Source organism: Macaca thibetana, chromosome X, assembly GCF_024542745.1.
Source record: "Macaca thibetana thibetana isolate TM-01 chromosome X, ASM2454274v1, whole genome shotgun sequence".
NCBI lineage: Eukaryota > Metazoa > Chordata > Mammalia > Primates > Cercopithecidae > Macaca > Macaca thibetana.
The window spans coordinates 51,499,236-51,506,573 of record NC_065598.1 but is presented as its reverse complement, the minus strand read 5'-3'; the positions used below and the strand labels follow the sequence as shown (position 1 = coordinate 51,506,573).

The 7,338-nt window shown below is 37.7% G+C and overlaps 2 pseudogenes; one reads left to right on the top strand and one right to left on the bottom strand.

Annotated features, from left to right (window-relative positions):
• Nucleotides 1–1,445: 1,445 nt before the first annotated feature.
• On the bottom strand, nucleotides 1,446–1,623 carry LOC126946594 (cytochrome b-c1 complex subunit 9-like; annotated as a pseudogene).
• Nucleotides 1,624–4,091: 2,468 nt separating this feature from the next.
• On the top strand, nucleotides 4,092–4,632 carry LOC126945775 (importin-7-like; annotated as a pseudogene).
• Nucleotides 4,633–7,338: the final 2,706 nt, after the last annotated feature.

Here is a 7,338-nt window from a genome sequence, read left to right as displayed (position 1 = left end):
ATAAAATACATTTTTATATTCATCTCATAAAATATATATGTATTCATCTCTGATAAAATACACATATATATATATATATATTTTTGGAAATGGACTCTTGCTCTGTCACCCAGGCTGGAGTGCAATGGCACGATCTCAGCTCACTGCAACCTCCTTCTCCCGAGTTCAAGCGATTCTCCTGTCTCAGCCTCCCTAGTAGCTGGGATTACAGGTGTACATCACCATGCCTGGCTAATTTTTGTATTTTTAGTAGAAAGGGGATTTCGCCATCTTGGCCAGGCTAATCTCGAACTCCTGACCTCAGATGATCCACCTGCCTTGGCCTCCCAAAGTGCTGGATGATTAATATCTTATTTAGGAATATGTTATTTCATTTATAAATATTTGCAGGCATTTACGGATATTTCTAGATACTTCATGTTTATTTTTAATTAAATTTTGTTGTGATCAGAGAACATACTCTGTAAGATTTCAAACTTTTGATATTTATGGATACATATTTTATGGCACAGAATATAATTTACCTTGATGAGCATTCCATGTGGCCTTGGAAATAATAGGAATTCTTCAGCAATTAGGAGTAGTGTCCCATAAAATGTCAATTACATTAATTTGGATGACAGTATTATAGAAATATTTTAAATTTTTACTGATTTTTTTTAGTTCTTCCATTAATTACCGAGAAAGGAGAGATAAAAATCATCAATTATGATTTTAGATATGTCTCTTTCTCCCTTCAGATCTGTCTGCATTTGTCTCATAAATTTTGAGGCTCTGTTTTTAGACACATACATATTTAACATTACTATTTATTAATGCACTATCTTTATAAAATTTCTCACCCTATCTCATGTGATATTCTTTTTCTTGGTCTACTTTACCTGATATTTATGTAGCCAAAACAGTATTCTTAGGTTTGTATTTTGCTTTTTCTTCACTTTATTTTCAATCTATTTAAGTTTTTATATGTAAGTGCATCTCTTTTTGTTAACAAATAGTTGGGCCTTGCTTTCTTATCGTATCTAATAATCTCTGCCTTTCTATTGAAGTGTTCAGTTTATTTCTATTTAATGTAATTATAGATGCCATTCAGTCTGTCATTTGCTATTTGTTTTCTTTTTGTCTCATTTGTTTATTATTCCTCTATCCCATATTCCTTACTTATTTGGGGATAAACATTTTTAGTATTTTATTTCAGTACTTCTACTGTCTTTTTTTTTCCAAGGGCAATTCACATCCATTTCTTGATGATGCTGACTAAACATACTTCAAACACGGCAGAAGGTAAAGAGTCTATTTTGTAGGTGAAACCGTTTCTTGCCAACAGCGAAGAGTGGTACATGAAAAGCAACTTGAGCGTCGTCTTCAAGCTGAGGCCCCAGCTCTGGGCAAACAGCTGGCGAGTGGACCTGGTCCTTCTGGCCTGGATGGGGGTCTCCAAGGAACTACTTTTTCTCATGGTTTTTCTTGATGTGTTTCCATAGCTTCCCCTCGCTGATGTGCTGGTAGATCGCGTCCGCGGCCCTGATGGAAGAACAGGCCCACAGCGATGGTGAGGGCGAAGGTGGAAGTCCTGCGGAACAGCAGGGAGTACAATTTCGCAGTCAACATCGGCATCGCCATGTTTCTTCCTCTATTATATTTTTAATAAAAAATTTTGGTATTAATTTTAGGGATTGCTCAAGGGTTACCATATGCATCTTTAACTTATCACAGCCTATTAGCGTTAATATTTACAACTTCACATAAAACATAATACATTTACAATAGTAAAAATTCATTCACGTCTCTCAATTGTGTAGTTGTGGACATATATTTTATTTCTACATTAATTATAGACTCCACCATAGAATTTTTTTGCTTTAAATAGTTTTCTTTTTTATAATTAAGAGAAAATAAAGGATAATATTTTATGCTTACCTACATAGTTAACATTTCTGGTGCTCTTTATTCCTCATTGTAGATCAAAATTTCCATTGAATCTCATTTTCCTTCAACCTAAAGAACTTCATTTAGTATTATTTGTAGTACTATTCTGCTGGTAACAACCTCTCTTAGTCTTCACTTCTCACAAAAGATTTGTATTTCACATTGATTTTTCAAGTACATATATAATATATATGTGATATAAAATGTTGGTGTAACAGTTAATTTTTTCATTTTGCACTTTACATATATTGAAGAAAAGTAAGGCAGCAGTATTGTTTTGGGAGTAATGTAAAAATCCTGTTCTAGCTCTTGATTGCTAAATCTAAATCCTCCTTCCTCCTCTTTCATGTTTTTCTGACTTGGTATTAGGACTAAAAACCTAAGCATTAGTGCTTTCCAGATGCACAGCAATAGGCCACCAAAACCAAGGGCCTCTAGTATCCCTGAGGCAACCCTGACCCCCTGTTGTCATCCAATTAGGAGATAAGAAAGTAGCTTAGATTATCCAGGAGGCACTTGCAGAGAGGGAAAGGGATGGGGAAGGGGACTCACCCCTCAGCTATTACACACATTGTTCTGCAGAGAACTGATATCACCTGCCTGGCGACTTGACTTAACATTTCTTTGTACCTCCACACCTTTCACAGAGGGTTGAGGAGCCCTAAGGAAATACAAAAAAAATGGAAACACAGTGTCAACCCTGCAGGACCAATAGAAATTCACACTAGAACAGACAGACTAGACCAGGAGTCTTTCAACTTGGGAAGTTCCTTGGTAAAGTTCTCCATGATAGGGGTGTTGAGATGCATCTAGTTTTCCCAATTTGAGAATATTTAGAGGCCACAGATATGCTTCTGAAGAGAGACCTCACACCACACAGAGAAATAAGTGAAAGTGCCATTGCTCAGCCTCCAACCCTACCCAGAGCAGCACTGGTTAGTCAGCACGAGCAGCACTGGTCAGCAGCTCTGGAAAGTCAGCCTTTCCTTCCTGACCCAAGCATAACACCATCATGCCTCATGGATTTCAGAGGGAACGAATATTCAAGGAGCACTGACAATTTAGAACAGGCACACACCAAACTGAAACAGCCGCAAGGAAGGCAGAGAAGAATCACCAAAAATAAGGCACTGCCCAGGACCTTTAGAGAATACATCAGAGACTTAGAAAAGGACAGAGAGGCCGGCCACAGTGGCTCACACTTGTAACCTCAACACTTTGGGAGGCCAAGGCCGGCGGATCACTTGAGGGCAGGAGTTTGAGATCAGCTTGGCCAACATGGTCAAACTCGTCTCTACTAAAAAAAAAAAAAAGAAGAAGAAGAAGAAAAAAAAAAAAATAGCAGGGCGTGGTGGCGGGCGCCTGTAATCCCAGCTACCCAAGAGACTGAGGCTGGAGAATCGCTTGAACCCGGAAGGCAGAGGATGCAGTGAGCCGAGATCGCGCCATTGCACTCCAGCCTGGGAAACAAGAGAGAAACTGGGTCTCAAAAAAATAATAAAATAAAATAAAGCCTTTGACGCCGGTTTCCGCTGCGGAGCGCTGCGGGTCCATGTGTGCAGTGAGTAACGCTATTCCTGGCCCAAGCCTGAGTTTGACCGAGTCCGCGGTGCAATGGACCCCAACACACAAGTCTCTGAATTTTGTCTCAACACTGCTCCAGATTACTATGTCGGAACAGCTGGATTTACCTGTGAGACAGGCAGGTGTTATCTATTTGAAACGTATGATAACACAGTATTGGCCTGATCGAGAAATAGCACTAGGGTATATATCCCCTTATACTATTCCAGAAGAAGATCGCCATTGTGTTTGAGAAAATATTGTAGAAGCCATTATCCATTCTCCTGAGCTCATCAGGGTACAGCTTACTACATGCATTCATCACATCATCAAACACTATTATCCAAGCCGCTGGACTGCCATTTTGGACAAAATTGGCTTTTATCTTCAATCTGATAACAGTGCTTGTAGGCTAGGAATTCTTCTTTGCCTTTATCAGCTTGTGAAAAATTATGAGTATAAAAAACCAGAGGAGTGGAGTCCATTGGTATCAGCAATGCAGCATTTTCTATCAGTTCTAAAGGATCATTTTATATAGCTTCTTTCTGACCAGTCTGATCAGTCTGTTCTCAACCAGAAACAAATATTCGAGATCTTCTATGCTCTTGTTCAGTATATTTAATGGATTTCAAAGAGCACATGCCTGATATGAAGAACATGGGAATGACAGTGAGGATGATGATGAAGCTGAAGATGATGATGAAACCGAGGAACTGGGGAGTGATGAAGATGATATTAATGAAGATGAGCAAGAATATTTGAAGATTCTGGCTAAGCAGGCAGGTGAAGATGGAGATGAAGATTGGGAGGAAGGTGATGCTGAAGAGACTGCTCTGGAAGGCTATTCCACAATCATTGATGATGAAGATAACCCTGTTGATGAGTATCAGATATTTAAAGTATCTTTCAAACTATTCAAAATTGTAATCCTGTGTGGTATCAGGCTCTGAGTCACACGGTCTTAATGAAGAACAAGAAAATAGTTACAAGACATAGCAACTCTGGCCGATCAAAGAAATCCAAAATGATTAAGAAGCATGGAGGACACAAATTCAGTGCACCAGTTGTGCCAAGTTTTTGAATTTTGGAGACCCAGCACCACACATGAATTGTGCTATCTCTTTATTTCCTGCTGTGTGATTGCAGTGAAGAGCTTGTGTTCCTCCTAGTAGTGGTTCCAGAACTGGTTCATGTTATGTATCCTAAACTAATGATCAATAGACGGAAAAAAAAAAAAAAAAAAAAAAAAAAAGCACCAACCACCCCAGGAGATGGGACCAGATCATGCAACCTGGCACTGGAAAAGAAACCAGTGGGATTTGGGGGATGGGGGGATGGGGAGGTACCTTAGGGGGCATATTTTCTTTATTTTTTGAAGAAAGTAAGATCCTGACTCTGAAGCTTCAAAGTGACACTGTGGAAATGTGAAACAAGAGGGGATGTCATGAAGGCAGCTTTTCTTTTTCTGAGGAAAAAATAGGCATGGGCTACAGAACCATTTAAAATGTCTCACTTACGGTATAAAGCTCAAAGGTAGATGTAATGTTTACACCTATGGGTATTTGTCCAATTTCTCTCTCTTCCTCACCATTGGGTATCTATTCTTTATATGTAACTAAGATAAGGTAATCTAATAGCCTTATTCAATCTTCATTATTTTCATTCATCATTGTTCCTGTGTAGATCATTGGACACTTATTGTAGCACTACATAACTGATTATATAAATCTGTAAATGAATTAGCACTTTCATATTAAAACAAGGCTGCTAGCCTATATATAAAATAGCAAAATGTTTTCTGTTTATAAAAAGATGTAATGGGGTGGGGAGGCACAGGTAATTTCAAGTTACTAATTTAAAAATGAACTAGCAATTTTATACCTGGTGACTTTGTGTGACACTCACCTCTGATAGTGACTTGAATTTGGTATGTAAAAAGGGGTTAGTGGTATTTCATTGCTGCTAAAAATGACGACTCCCTCTGTGTCCTGTTTTTCTTAAAGCTGTCAGTGTACAAGTGGGTATTTGAATACCAGACCTTACTATAAAAATAAGAAAGGTGGTATCTAGAGCATGTAAATTGGATAGAAAGTTCTACTCTTAAAAAGTTGATCTAACAGTATGGCTAAACATCTATATAAGCAGTCTATTAAAAGAACCTAATTCGGCTATTATGTCTTGATTTGATTGCAGTTTTTTCCTAATTAAAACATTTTTTTCCTCACTGGCCTGTTTTTAATCCCATACCTGGAAGAGTACAAAATGCACACTTAAAAAAAGCTGATATCTACCACTTACCTACTCCCCCTTCCCCATCTCTTCTACTCCTCTTGTTGATTGTGGTATCTGATCTTAACTAGATAGGCTGATGGCACATGGTTCCCTTCAAAAATCACTATCGATACCACTACAAAAACAAGTCAGCCAAGAGACAGTGTAGAGAGGTTGGCTTGCTTCCCTCTCTTCCTAACTGCATGTTGAAAAATAAGCCTTTATTGATCGTAAACATCTGTCAGATGAGTCATACACTGGGTTATTTTTTATATACATGTATACAGAAAATATTTCAACTGAAAGCAACATCTTAATGGATTCAAAACTATTACAAGCTGTTGTCTAAAACAGATGAGAAAATTTATAACTGTAAAAACAAATGCACATATTGATATTTAAAATGCATAATTAAGAAAACCCATTGGTGTTGTGTTTTTCTTGTATACCAATAATTAAGCCACTACTGTCGACACTCTTTGGTTTTCTATTTTAACACTGAAGAAGTGAAAGTATTTTCTATATTTATGAACTTACTACTAAAATCTTGGCAAGAAAAGAAAAAAATTATCTAAAATGTGTGGGTGAAAACTGTTACTCAAGTGTGTTTCTACTCCCCCCTCACCCCTTGAAAGTTGGACCCCAACTGTATACCCTAGGTTGCTTAAGGGGATTTCACTATTATATAAAGTCAATAAAAATAAAGTAGTTGTATATATGCAACATTGTGTACAGAGGGGAGATAATAAATAGTATTAAAGAAACAGTCTCATCTACCTCTACCTTTTGTTCGCTAATACCTAGTCTTCTTTTTAAATGTTCGGACTTCACTGCTTTTTGAATTCATAATTCCAATTATCACATTTTTGTTAATGGAAAATCATATCTAATAAAGATTTTAGTTAATCCCATGCACAGTATGAAAAAAGAAAAAAGAAAAAGAAAAGGACAGAGAGCTCTGCGTTAATGAAGGTGCTGGGTAAGAGTGGGTGGTGACTCTCGGGAGAACAGGGAGAAAAATGGGCCTGCTAAGGAGGAAACTACCATCAGAGTGAACAAGCAACCTACAGAATGGGAGAAAATTTTTGCAATCTACTCATCTGACAAAGGGCTAATACCCAGAACCTATAAAGAACTCAATCAAATTTACAAGAAAAAAACAACCCCATCAAAATGTGGGCAAAGGATATGAACAGACACTTCTCAAAAGAAGATATTCATACAGCCAACAGACACATGAAAAAATGCTCATCATCACTGGCCATCAGAGAAATGCAAATCAAAATCACAATGAGATACCATCTCACACCAGTTAGAATGGCAATCATTATAAAATCAGGAAACAACAGGTGCTGGAGAGGATGTGGAGAAATAGGAACACTTTTACACTGTTGGTGGGATTGTAAACTAGTTCAACCATTGTGAAAAACAGTGTGGCGATTCCTCAAGGATCTAGAGCTAGAAATACCATTTGACCCAGCCATCCCATTACTGGGGATATACCCAAAGGATTATAAGTCATGCTGCTATAAAGACACATGCACACGTATGTTTATTGTGGCACTATTCACAATA